General features: G+C 43.4%; 1 pseudogene across 1 annotated transcript; it reads left to right on the top strand.

The window, feature by feature from the left end:
• The first annotated feature begins 12,038 nt into the window (after positions 1-12,038).
• On the top strand, positions 12,039-13,800 carry LOC308082230 (phosphatidylinositol-3-phosphatase SAC1-B-like; annotated as a pseudogene). The gene has a single exon. The product of its transcript is annotated as a phosphatidylinositol-3-phosphatase SAC1-B-like (transcript).
• The last annotated feature ends 547 nt before the right edge of the window (positions 13,801-14,347 follow it).

Genomic DNA, 14,347 nt, shown 5'->3' with positions numbered 1-14,347 from the left:
ATCAGCTAATCAATTTAATTTATCAGGTTAAGGTAGGCCTACTGCATATCTGATTGCTGATTCTTTCTATTCAAGCACTTGCAAATCAGGTTTACCCATGGAGACTCATTATTGACTTGAATTATTGACACAATTAGACTACTACCTCTGACTACCATACTAGTTGAATGCTGCAAGATTGCTTGAGGCAATTATCATTCATTTCTTTTTCTTTTCCTTTCTTTTTTTTGCATAATTTTCTCAATTAGATTGGGCTAAAATATGGATTTGGATTAGCTCTTTCCAAAGATTTTATTTTATATATTGTACAAGTTGTAAGCATGGCATTTTTGACTACCCATATCTTGTTAGGTTGTTTGGTGAGGCATATGGATGCATTTTATATATAAACAGAATCAGGTTTATTTGTCACATCACAGGTTTACAGGTGTAAAAGTGGGTCAAATTATTTTTCTCATGCACACTCCATCACTTTGTGGTATTCATGTGAGAAGAGAGAGGATAAAGGTAGAGTGAAAGCAGATGGGAAAGAGATAAATACTAAATAATAGGTTCGGGCTGCTACTTGGCCCTAACACCTACATCATACCACCAATCCGACTGATATGCCCATATATGGAGATCTCTGTATCTGTTCTCCTTGTCCATTTTATGCCCATATATGGAGATCCCTGATGTCATATGCCCATATATGGGCATGCCCCCTTTTGTGCCCAAATATGGAGCTGAGTGATTTGTTTGCACCTGATGCCATATGACACATTGAGATTAGACAACACACTCCATATTTGGGTGTAGCTGCATTGGGAACTCCTTATATGGTTATAGCTGAGTATGGTGACATGGGCATGATGTCAGAGGTCCGCCAGCCCGCCAGCCGGTCCTCCCTTAAGACCATTTTAATATAGGTAGCAGTATATGCACGTGTACATGTTCTCTGGAGTCATTTGCAACCTCTGCAGAATAGAGTGATTTTTAGCCCCGCTAGCAGCATCGCTCTTATGGCCACGCTGGTCGGCCTGTCCATCTGTTCTGTTCACCACTTTGTTCCTATATCTAGAAAACTACAGTTTGGGGTTTCTGTGCACTTTCATGTTCCTCACACGATGCGCAGTATCTGATGTCGGTGACCCAATGGCCTTTTCTAAAAATCAAATGGGCAGATTGCCATGACACAATGCACTCAGTAAAGATGCATTCTGATTTTGGTGACCCATGGCCATTCCATTAGCACAATCCTAAGAAAAGAATCCACTTAAACACAAACTAAACTATTTGAATGACCCCATGGCCTGTTCTCCCTAATCAGCCTAACCACCCTCAGGCCAAAATATCAACTTTTCACATCAAGATATCTATTATCTAATAGGAAGATAACCAGAATGAACATTTCAACCAGTAGACCTTGGCAGTCACCTGTTCTAAGACCGACTTTCAGGAGAGTTTTGCTTATGTGCTCTACTACAGATTTGTACGTTGTTGGTTTAATACGGTCAGAAATGTTATGGGAGCTTATGGATACCTCCGCACTATGGGAGATCGAGCTTTCTGTGCAGCTGCCCCCCGGCTGTGGAACTCACTCCCAGACCATCTCAGAGCTCCTCAATCTGTGAACACTTTTAAGAGAGCACTAAAAACCTACCATTTTAACAAAGCATTTGGTTAGCTTTTTAAGCCGGTTTTATTAACCCTGCCTCTCCTTTTTAAACGTGTTTTTAAACTTGTTTTTAACCTGTTTTATACTTTTTGATTCTTGCAAATGGTTTTCTTTATCTTGTTTTATTATGTACTGTAGCACTTTGAGGTTTGTTTCAAATGTAAAGTGCAATACAAATATTTTTTTTTATTATTATTATTATATTTTAGTAGTTTGTTGGTGAATGTTACGATATAAAACGCATTTTATCCCAAATTTGGTAACAACTTTTACCTTAATTTGTTGTAACAGTAAAATAATGTAATAATTTCTCTCTCTGTCAGAGATTATGAACATACACAATTTAGCTGTTTTGGCTGTAATTACTGATGATTTTACAGTCTTGCATGGGCGTCTGTCTGGTAAAATCACAGTGGAACTATTGGTCTATTTAATTTTGGCTGTAAGGAGCAGCACAGAAATGCTGAATCTGACCATACCTGAAATTATCTGCCATTTTTCTGGAGCTCACAATTAACTTTTACACCACAAGAGGGAGTACTTCATTTGCAACAACAAGCTGTAAACCTTTATGCTCCCTGGATTATGACCTTGGTGACCCCATGGCCTTTCCTCCCAAGCAAATCATCTAATACAGTGACTCTCAAAGTGGGGTCTGTGGACCCCCACGGCCACGGTAACTGTACCCTTCATCCCCCGTGTCAGCAGGCCTGGTCCTCGTGGTCACTAGGAACAGATGGTCTGTGCACTATAGTGCCTGAGCCACTAGGCATATAGTTAACTACTTAATGTATCCTTTAGCTGAAAATATTTACTGCTGCCTTTAGGTAAGCAGTACTGGGTGCTGCAGCTTCACACAAATCATGTTCGGCAATATTGTCCATATAGCACTCGTGAATGTAGTACAGCAGAATTGGGGTAGTAGGAATAGGAATATGATTGTTGTATTATGTGTAGTTGTTGTGTTTTGTAGTTCTGTTGGGACATGGAGTTGTATGTCAGGTTATTGTCGTGTGGCATGGATGATGTGTTGTCTTCCGTAGGTCTGACAGCCTATGGCTCCCAAGGAATTTCACCTTGTGAGACAATGAAGTCATACATTTAACATTTTACACATTTTAGTATTTTAAAGGAGTAGTTCACCCAAAAATGTACTTATTTTCTATCAATTGCACACCCCATGAAGCCTTGAATTCATGGATTAGTTTTAGTTTTAGTCGCATTCCTGAGCCAATAATTTGATGACCAGTGTATTTCCGCTAGGAGACACAAAGAGTCTACTTTGTGTCTCCTACCGGATACATTAGCATCTTTCCGCCTGTAATCAAATTATTGGCTTAGGAATGCGACAAAAACAAAAACAAATGCATGAATTCAAGGCTTCATGGGGTGTGCAATTCATAGAAAATAAGTAATTTTTTTGGGTGAACCACTCCTTTAAACTTGATATGGCATCCTTCATCAGAGGTTGATGAAGATCTGAAGGTTGGGTGGTACATTGCCTAAATGGTTGAGCCATTGGGGCACACCTTTATCACCCTTCACTGATCTTGATAGACAATTTAATGGTTTAAATGGCATTATAAGACTGGCTCACACAGACTGGCAATGTAAGCAATACCACATGCCAGGCTTGATGACAGAAAAAAATGTGGTAAAGGGGAATCCACTTACTTGCCATTCCGGTTATGAAGAACTAATAAATAAACAAACCTACCCAATAAACCAACAGACACCTGGATGGCATCTACACAAGAATGCCACTAATGGCACTTGATGTCACATGGGCCGACCACATCAGAAACGGACCTCTACAGAGGCCCTGCGCGGGTCACGCACAAGGAGAGAATGATTAGGCTGGCTGGGCACTGTGTCAGGCACCCGCGAACTAATGGTGAGCAAACTGACACTGTGGGAGCCAACCCAAAGAACGGCTAGGGGGGGAAAGCTATGCACCACTACGTACACATTGCGGCGCAACAGCAGCGCAAGCAACACTGCAGAGCTCAAGACCCTATAATGCTGGATGTGAGGGAGTGTGATCCAGGAGTTCTGAGTTGGTGTAGGCTAGTCAGCATTCTTGCATTGCACCGCAAATAAACAAACAAGCATGCACACACACACACACACACACACACACACACACACACACACACACACACACACACACACACACACACACACACACACACACACACACACACACACACACACAAAAGCACAGTTATTCATACACGACAGGTGAGAGCATACAGACAAGCTTGTGTACGCATATGTCCAGCCTATATAGGTCCAGTCACTCATTTTATTGGGGTGGCACCTGGCAGATTATGGTAAAAGCTACTTAGAAGATTATGGTAGCCTATATAATAATGACATTTAGGGATGTTAATGATTAATCGATTAATTTACTTAACATTTTAACTGATTTAAAATGTATTCACCCACAATGGACATAGAATTGTAATCTATTAATTACTTGCAAATATATATATATATATATATGTAACAATAAGGAGTGTTGGATCTCTTGTACTGTATATCTTGAACGCTTGCATCTCTTGTCTTGTATGTGTTTTGTGCAAGGGCCTTGCATAGTCCTATAAGTTAGGATGTCTGCCACTTAAACAACTAGGCAAATCTTAATGATTGGGCATGACGGGACACAAGCTCAGGCGTCATCACCCTGTAGCTGGCCACCTTTGATGAGTGTGTATACTCGGCCTAGGCACACTACTTAGGATGTGTCCAAAAATGTACATCCTTCCCATGCAGTCTAAGAGACACACCTCCCATATGCCACTCTTAACATAAAGGAAAAACTCATGTGAGTGCATACCATTCTATTGGCACAATCCAATGTATTATGATTCTGCTTACAATTTTCTCCAGGGCTCACATATATTAATTTACACCACAAGAGGGCGTACTTGACCTTTGCAACTTTAACACTGCGACCATATTAGTCCACATGGGCCAGACGAGAAGTCAGGGACACGTAAGGTGGCAAAATCTCTTTTTAGTTTCAAGAGTTGTGGTTTCCGTTAAAACCAGTTAAATCAGTTAAACTAAGCAGTGCTGTGTAATAGTTTTTTTGCCGATATGGGAATGTTCAAAATGACATTTACATGACAATCTTAAAGTCTTTCCCCCTCACATTTCTAATTAAATTAACAATAAGAAAAGTATGTAGGCTAGGCTTAAAGCTGCACCATTTCCTCTTCTAGCCTGGATTTCAACCGGGTTTCAGTGCTGATATTTTTGGGCGGTGTAGCCGCCCCTATAAGTGGGGTTGGGACACCTCATTAGTATTAGTTTCCTGCACTGTGATTGGCCCATTAGTAGACCCCTAGCTGTACTGTGATTGGCGGACTCTATTGGCTGACTCTATTCAGCACTGTGATTGGCTAGCGAGACACATGATGACATTACTAACCTATAAATAGGATTATGCACTTCCAAAAAATATTTGGAAGTGAGCTTCCATCACTATGATGACCACTGTGATGACCACACCGCCCACTTCACACTGGGTGTGATTTTTTTTTTTACCATTGAGCTAATGGAGCCTGCCTGCCTGCTTGCTCAGGGGATAAATAAAATGTTGACCCTCAGGTAAAAAATTGTGTCAGATCCCCTCTGTCTAGGTGAGACATGACCTTTGACACGATCTAATTGTCTCAATAGAAGAGCAGGGAGACAAAATACAACCGTCCCAAAAGTGATATTGTATTAACATACAGATTGGACAAAATTGGGGGTAGAGTGGCCGGTAGAGCGGCCGGATGGGAACCGTTCGATCCCGGGCTCCCCAGAGTTAGTGTCGAAGTGTCCTTGAGCAAGACGCTGAACCCCTAATTGCTCCCGATGAGCAGGTTGGTGCCTTGCATGGTTCCCTCCGCCATCGGTGTATTTATGTGTGTGTGAATGAGTGAATGTAATGCACAATCTTATGTAAAGCGCTTTGGATAAAGCACTATATAAATGCACCATTTACTATTTACCATTATTAAGTCTGTACTGTACCCATTATCCCAGTATACTAGTCACTGTTAGTCTTGAAGCTCCTCTTTCGGCCTCCCTGAAGTGTCTTGGGGAACAGCTTTAGCTGTGGTTGCACTTCTAGCCCAATCAGGAAAACGTACAGTCTAGCATTGTTAACTAACTGTTCAATAGCGTCTAGCCCTTGGGTATGACCTCTACAACACAGGGTCAATGTTGTTTGTTATGTAAATACAGGGCAAAGTTACATATACCTTTACCTTGGACAGCTTTCTAAAAGAGCATGGAAAGAGAGAGAACTAGAAAAAGTGCTTCTTGGAGCACAGGTCTCCGCCAGGTTAGGTAGGTTATTGTGACACGTTTTCGTTAGAGTTATAATGTATCAGAGTGCAATACACCTCCCAGCCGATAGGGTCAAGTTGAAAGCATATGGAGAAAATACGGGGGAAATGGCCACCAATGCTTTTTATTTAACAATTCAGAATATTCTGGTACTTCTGAGGGAACGTACATAATTGTAAAATCCGTAGCCATTGGGTAAGCACTTTATATTGGGAATATGAACGTTTTACGGACCAAAAAGGGAGAAAGTTTAAGGTTTAAAGTTCATCCATGACGGTCACGATATGACAGTCATGTTTCAGGGCTATAAACTCATACATGATTGGTTTTGCTGTTCTCAAATACAGTAGATTACCCACAATAAATAAAATACTGGAGCACAGCTCGGGTACTTTGACATTGCAGGGGTGATGTTTCAACCAGTGTTTTAATCAAACTACTAAGATAATAACGCCAGTCCATCAACATAATTAAAGGTATTGGCTGTAACATTATGCATTATGATCAGATCAGTCAATCAAATTGGATATTAAAGAAAGGAGGCCCACGTGTATTTTGGCAGATCTGGTAGAGAAGCTGGTCAATGGAAAGGAAAACGAAAAAGGCAGTAAGCTAATCAAATTAGAAAAGATTGTAACTTCCTCTTGCAATGAACAGCCAACTAATTTACAAATGGACGTGCGGGTCATGTAAAAAAAACCTAATACAATTACTAGATCATGACATACCATAGAATGACAAAAGAACAAGCTGACAAAGTGTAAAAATCAATCAAATCAATCTTTATTTTTATTTAATCCTTGCTGTAATCCTTGCTGTTTCGTTCTCCTTCTTCTTCCTCATCTGGGAATGGGGGAGGTGTCTGGGAGTTGGGGGAAATTTAACTGGTCAGTGAAACAGTAAATCCAGGACCGAGATTGGCCGCTGCTCAAGCAGTGAATGACGGGGGCGGGTCCGGGAGTTGGGGGAAAGATTTAACTGGTCAGTGAAACAGTAAATCCAGGACCGTGATTGGCCGCTGCTCAAACAGTGAATGCAGGACCGTGATTGGTTGCCCGAGCAGTGAATGGAGGACCGCGATTCGCCGCCCAAGCAGAGAATTAAGGACCACAAGCAGTGAATGCAGGACAGTGATTGGCTGCCCAGAAGAGACAAAGAAGTTACTGCAGGCGCCACCGTGCCCCGATATAAATGGTCTTTAATGCTCATTATAAGCTGGCACAATTTCCGTCTACTTGCTCATCGTCTCATTGGTGGGTTATGGACAGTTCAGAAACATGCCAACCAGTGACATCATCTATTCTACGCTAATGAAAACTACAGCCTTTCTCTTCCTGGAAAGTTAACATGCTGAAATCAAGCCATGGTTCTTGCATTAATTTTTTTTTTAAGTGTGGAGTGTGAATCTTGTTTGAAATGACTAAACTGATGATCCTACTGATGATGTCACTGATGCACAGGTTTCTGAACTGTCCACAGCCCTGCTCTGAGACACAGAGCGAGTAGACGAGAAATAGTGCCATCTTATAATGAGCATAAGTGACGACCAATTACATGAAGATACGTTGAAAATGGGTGAAGTGGTCCTTTTAAACTACCACTGACAATGATATTGCCATCTTTGCAAAGTTCATTTTCTGCCTCTTTACAATTTGAATCATCCACTCTATTACAAGACTCCATCATCATCCCAGCTAGTCCACAGTCTGTGTCATCTCCATGCTCTTGTAGAGCTGTCCAGGTTCTAGTAACCACCCATTTTAAAAGGAGGAATGTAAGCTCATTATCTTGGTGTGCTGCTCTCCCAGCAGTTGTCATCACCGGTACTTTTCTGTGATCTCCCTGATGACCAGCACTCTTGCCTCCTCTGGTGACCCATTCAGTTTTATGAACACCTTGTAGTTTTTGGTCCACATTGCTTAGATCTTTTACTGCCTTTTCTTTTCTTTTTTTCGGAGCATGCCCCGGCTGAAAAATCTCAGTTCACATACAGGTTGGATCACTTCAGCTTTCTCCCCTGCCGCAGCAGTGCATTTAATTTATTTTTATTTTTTAGTTCACACAATTAGTTCTGGCAGGTTTCTTGCCGTATTTTCAGCGGAGAGGATGACACCAATCAATATCCTTGCTGTCTTATGGACATGCCCTTGTTGCTGTCAAAGAAAGCAATCACATGGCTGTAGAAGCAGACCTTCCCCAGATGACCTGAGAGGTCTGGATGGTTCATGATATCACACAAGATCAGAAATGTATATTTTGTCCCTAAACCATTCATAGCTTTATAGACCAACAGTAGTATTTTGGAATTGATTCTTTGACATACAGGGAGCCAGTGTAAGGATCTAAGAACTGCAGTGATATGCTCCACTTTCTTGGTATTAGTAAGGACTCTAGCAGCAGCGTTCTGAATCAACTGCAATCAAATGCATGGACAAGTGTTGTTGATACATTTTTGGGGTGATAGTAGGCTGACTTTGTGATTGTGTTAATGTGGCTGTTTACATTCAGGTCTGATTCTCATTACTGATTGAAGCTGGGCACTGTTGATTGTTGATTCTATGAGCCTCACGAATACAAGAACGTCGGTACAACAACCTAGTCTGACCCGGTCAAATCCGGCGACTTCGGAGCGGTCGCCACCAGGTATTCCTAAACGTAACCTCAGTAAAACCATGCCTAAACCTAACCTTATTCCTAACCTTAACATCAGTAAAACTATGCCTAAACCTGACCTTATTCCTAAACTTAACCTCAGTAAAGCTATGCTTAAACCTAACCTTATTCCTAAACTTAAAGGTTTCATGACGTTCAGTTTTACCACACATTAAAAGTCTTTGTCATGGTCCTTCAAACGTGTATAGAAAGTTTTAACAAAAAATTCCACTCCATTGATCCATGGCAGGTGTTTTTCTCTCACATTTCTAAAGCCTTTTCAACTGCAATGAAAAAATAAATCTTTGCCTGCTGGTGTCGCTGGTGAGGGATTTTGCATGTCAATCATCGCCTCTGCTCCGCCCCCCCCCCCAAAGGAAAGGATAGGGGAGGGGAGGGGCGAGGAGGAGAGTGGGTGGGATTAATCGGCTGTGACCTCACTGCCGAAGGGCCAAGCTCAGATTACTTTTCTGCCTAATTATTCAGAAAACCCCAGACCACAGAAAATCCACTGAATGTTCAAAGTTCCGATTTTTTGGGTGTAATTGAGGTCATAAACCCCCCAAAAAAACATAAAAAACTAGAAAATGTGCTCCTCGGAGCACAAGTCTCCGCCAACAGACCTGTGCTATTTTAATAGCACAGGTCGTCTTGGTAGAACGGGTCGTCTTGGTAGAATGCGCGTGGTTTTTGGTGTTCTGCAGGGGCGACTGAATATGTAGTGTCTGCATCTAAAAAATGTTCTTCTTGAAGCAATGTGTCATATGGGAGTCGTCGTAATTGACTGGTTTGTTCAAATGCTTGTCTGTCTTCTTCATCTTCATTGTCTTGAACAGTTTCAGCAGTTGATTGGTGTGTTTGATCTATGTCAGTTTTCTCTAGTGCTACATAATGTATTTGATCAAGGTGGCCAATTGTTACAGTATTAAGACTTCAGCCTTGTTGTGGGATCAATTCAACTCTATAGTCCTCTTCTGTGTTACTGTTGTAGATGAGTATGCTTTCTTAGCTTTGGCCTTCTGCGCCTTTGCTTGACCAATGTTAGGTGTTCTCAGAGGGACACACACACGCACGGACGGGTGATTTGTACTGGAAGGTACTGTTCCAATCAAGACTGATTGATCCTGTCTTACCTCACTTCAAAAACATAAATGGCTTTTTGAAGTGACACACCTATTTATAGGATTTTATTTCGTCATGCGTCCCTCTAGCCAATCAAAGGCATTGGTGTCAACATATTGACACGTGTCACGTGGAGCTTGACCAATGTTAGCTTGGCTAGGAGGGAGGTGAACACACGGCGGGACGAAGCGAAAATATACTCTCCACCTCCGGCGGAGACAATAAAAAAAGTGAAAATGAATGTCATATAACCTTTAACCTCAGTAAAACTATGCTTAAACCTAACCTTATTCCAAAGCTTAACCTCAGTAAAACAAATACAAGAATGGGGCCGAGCGTTACGCGAATAGAAAAAGAGGGTCGGACTAGGTTGTTGTACCGACCGTTCCGGTTACCAGCCACAGAACCACTTTTAGTACTATTTAGCACCTTTTTTTTCTTTGAGATATGATCTACTGAACAACAAATATCAAGATGAAGTTGATGATCAAACTGACCACTTCTGCATTTTAGTCACACTTCTCTCTTTTTTTTATCTTTTTGTCATCTGTTTAGTTTCCTCCCAGAGAGTGGAAAAGAAAAAAAAAACGAGTAGTATTCAAATATGAGATATTTTTATACGTCTGTACAATACTGTATGGTTTGTAAAACAGACCATACATGTCTGCTGCTATGGATCAGTGTTTCCCAAACAATGGGTCGGGGACCCATTTTTTGGCTCACCCCCCCCCCAAGGTCGGGGACCACTGGCCTAGTGGCCACTGGCCTGGTAGATGAGTCTCAGGGGGGCTCTTTAGCAGCCACAGTAGTCACAGTACATCCAACCCACTGATGTTATTGCACATCAGTGCTAAACTTGTCTTTAATGGCATCCTGTGTGGCGAGTAGTGTGTAAAAAGGTCAAGTAAAACAGTAATCTGAGTCATTATCAGGCAAAAAGGGGTAAGTAAGTGCCACTGCCAGGTCATCCAAATGTAATCACAACAAGACTATACCAGTCCAACATCAAACGTCAAAGTAGGGTAATTCCATAAAATAGGCGAAATCCAGAGAATCAAACAAGCACAGCTCACAGTTTGGTGCACGGAAAGCCAGTCTATCTCAAATACTGTACATATAATACAGTTAACCCAATTAAAGCCGGGAAAGTATCTGTGTCATACGTTTTCCAGAAAACTCTTAGGATTTAGAACATTGATTTAGAACAGTGGTTCTCAAATATAGCAGATATACAATTGGAAAATATTTGCGCAATTTTTTAACATTTCTTCTCTTCTGGGGGTCCCTGGCATAACATTTTTTTAGATGGGTGGTCCACGGCCATATATATACACACACACACACACACACACACACACACACACACACACACACACACACACACACACATACACACATACACACACACACACACACACACACACACACACACACACACACACACACACACAACTAACGTTAGACAGTACTAGACAATGTACTGTACTTGGCCCATCCCTCCGTCTCCAACAGAGTAGGAATGTAATCTGGACTGGCCAGCCCAGCGCTCAATCACATGGGTTGGCCGCTTGCATTTTCAGAGCATGTTTATGTTAACCCATTCAATATCATAGGATATGAAGCATCAACTGACGGCGAGAAAACGTTAACATTACATTACTTTATCGTCAATTTTAAAATAAATGGGACCATCATTTACCAAAACGCATATCATGATGATTGAAAGAAGACTTTAAACTAGCGACTGGAAGCATAAAGTATTTATGACAATGTTTATTAAGGTAAGAAAATCAAGTCTAAAGTTCGTCAAAAACCCATCCGCTTGCATTGAGAGAAATTATTTCTGACACCAGCAGGGGTAAAATAGCGAAACTACAGGTCGTTCATTTGAACTGTCAATTGAACTCACTTCATATACAGTATGGACTCAATTTCAAAGCAGGAAGCTGCACCCTTAGTCACACCTAACCAAAGCACAGGAGAAAACGAGGTCAACAAAAATCACACACACACACACTTGTGCAGTACCGGTTGACAAGTGCATACTTTGATATCAGTAGTACATACCAGCTGACGCACCAACAGGTGGGTCTTCCCCACAACGGGATGTGGCATTGATGACGCTACACTAACGATCCGGTGACGTAAGGGTCATACGTCACCGTGGCGGCGAAGGCTACTTAAAGCAGGTGTGCACCGATGCTGACGGAGTATATGCACCTTGTGTCACGTGACGTGTCACTGAGCTTGCATCAGAGGAGCGATGGCTAGCACCTATGAGAGGTTCAACCTGTACACTACACCAGAGAGGTTTTATATCGAGGCCTGTGACTATGGCTCCAACAATGTCCTTATCATTGACAGGGTGTCCACAGACATGACCCTCACAGTGAGGAGGGACCTTCCCCGCTTTGCCGCGGTGCGGCCAATATGTGGGATCATGGGGACTATTCGCCTGTTAGCAGGCATGTACCTCATTGTCATCACAAAGAAGAAGAAGGTGGGTGATCTCCTGAGCCGTGCCGTGTGGAAAGCCCTGGACTTCGATGTCATTTCTTATACGAAGACGGTACGACACCTGACAGACAACCAGACGCAAGTCAATAAGTTGTTTCTGACCATGATCAACAACGTCCTTCATACAGACAGCTTCTACTTTGCCACGGACTATGACCTGACCCACACTCTGCAGCGCCAGGTGAACGCCAGGCCAGAGTTCCAGAACATGAGCCTATTGGAGAGGGCAGACCAGCGGTTTGTGTGGAACGGTCATCTCCTGAGAGAGTTTCTTGCACGGCCGGAGCTGCACAGGTTTGCCTATCCAGTTATGCACGGCTTCGTCATCACGAAGTTGTGCTGCATCAATGGGAAGGTCTTCGAATGGAACGTTGTCTCTAGGAGGAGCCGGGGTTCGCTACTTCAGAGCCGGGGTTCGCTACTATGTCCGAGGCATCGATTCAGAGGTCCATGCTGCTAACTTTGTGGAACAGATTGTGCACTACAACGGAAGCAAGGCTTCATTTGTACAGACTCGAGGTTCTATCCCCTTATATTGGTCCCAAAGGCCCAACCTCAAGCACAAGCCAAAACCAGAGATTAGCAACACGGTAAATCATTTGGATGGACTCCAGAAGCATTTTGACTCCCAGATTAGTCTCTATGGAAAACAAGTGATTTTAAATTTGATAGACCAAAACGGCTTAGAGAAGCCGCTGGAGCTGGCCTTTGACAAGATGGTGACCAGTCTGGCCAATGGCATGATCATGATCAAGTACATAGCATTTGACTTCCACAAGGAGTGCAGTCGCATGAGGTGGCACCGCCTGCAGAGCCTGGTGGGTATGGTGGCACCGATGCAGGATGAATTTGGGTACCTCCTGGTTGATGCCAATGGAAATGTGCTGCTTCGGCAGGAAGGAACCTTCCGTAGTAGCTGCATGGACTGTCTGGACAGAACCAACGTCATCCAGAGTCTGCTGGCCCGCCACTCGCTGCAGTCACAGCTGCAGAGGATGGGAGTCCTCCATGTGGGACAGCAGATTGAAGACCAGGCAGACTTTGAAAAGATCTTCAGGAATGCATGGGCGGACAATGCAAATGCGTGTGCCAAGCAGTACGCGGGTACGGGAGCCTTGAAGACGGACTTTACAAGAACAGGGAGGAGGACACAGTGGGGGCTGCTGATGGACGGCTGGACCTCGGTGATGAGATACTGCAAGAACAACTTCTCAGACGGATTCAGACAGGACTCCATGGATCTGTTCCTCGGCAACTACACCGTGGACGAGGCAGATCTGACCACACCACTGAGTGATCCCAAAGGCCGGAAGTTTCTCACGTTGCCTATCCTGGTGGTAGCCTTCTCCATGTTTAACGTCAGCCTGCTTACGGCTGGCGACACGTGGACCGAGACCCTGCCCCACGCGTTGTTCTGGGGCACGGCCAGCGTGCTGACTGCCGGGAACATCCTGAGCGACGGAGTCGTAGACGTGCCCAGGTTGGTGCAGAACGAGAAGGAGGACTGAAATGTGTGCGTATGGAAAGCAGCTGGGTCCTAAGGACCGATGTTGCCAGATTTTGCGAGAGAAATGAGCAACCAGGTCTTATGAAAACAAACCCAAAAGAAATGACTAGGCTACGGCTATTTGAAAATAGCTGATCTACAAGCTCACAACGTGTCGCGATGCGACATGTTGTGAGCTTGTAGAAACAAGACCAGGAGACCTGGTTCTGCCAGACCCAGAATAAGTACTTTATAAGATCAGAGCACTACGTCACGGCTAAGCCGGACTTCACATGACGTGTCAGCATGTGTCCCTTTCCAGAGGTCCCTTCTATGCCCATGTATGGACGAAAGGGGGACAGACTTTTATGGCTGAGGCCTGAGGGAAAAGGGGACATGCCCATGTATGGACGAAAGAGGGGCAAAGCCTCATGTAGGCCGACCCTCTGGGTCTGGCAAAATAATTTGGGGCAGAGGTTCTGAATTGGCATCTAGGGAGTGTGCACAGTTTCACTGCGATCAAGCCAACGGAGCCAGAGATTAGCTGGTCACGGACGGACGGACAGGGC

The sequence above is a fragment of the Gymnoscopelus braueri genome (assembly GCF_963280865.1).
Source record: "Gymnoscopelus braueri genome assembly, chromosome: 3".
Classification (NCBI taxonomy): domain Eukaryota; kingdom Metazoa; phylum Chordata; class Actinopteri; order Myctophiformes; family Myctophidae; genus Gymnoscopelus; species Gymnoscopelus braueri.
This window is presented reverse-complemented; position numbering and strand designations above follow the sequence as displayed.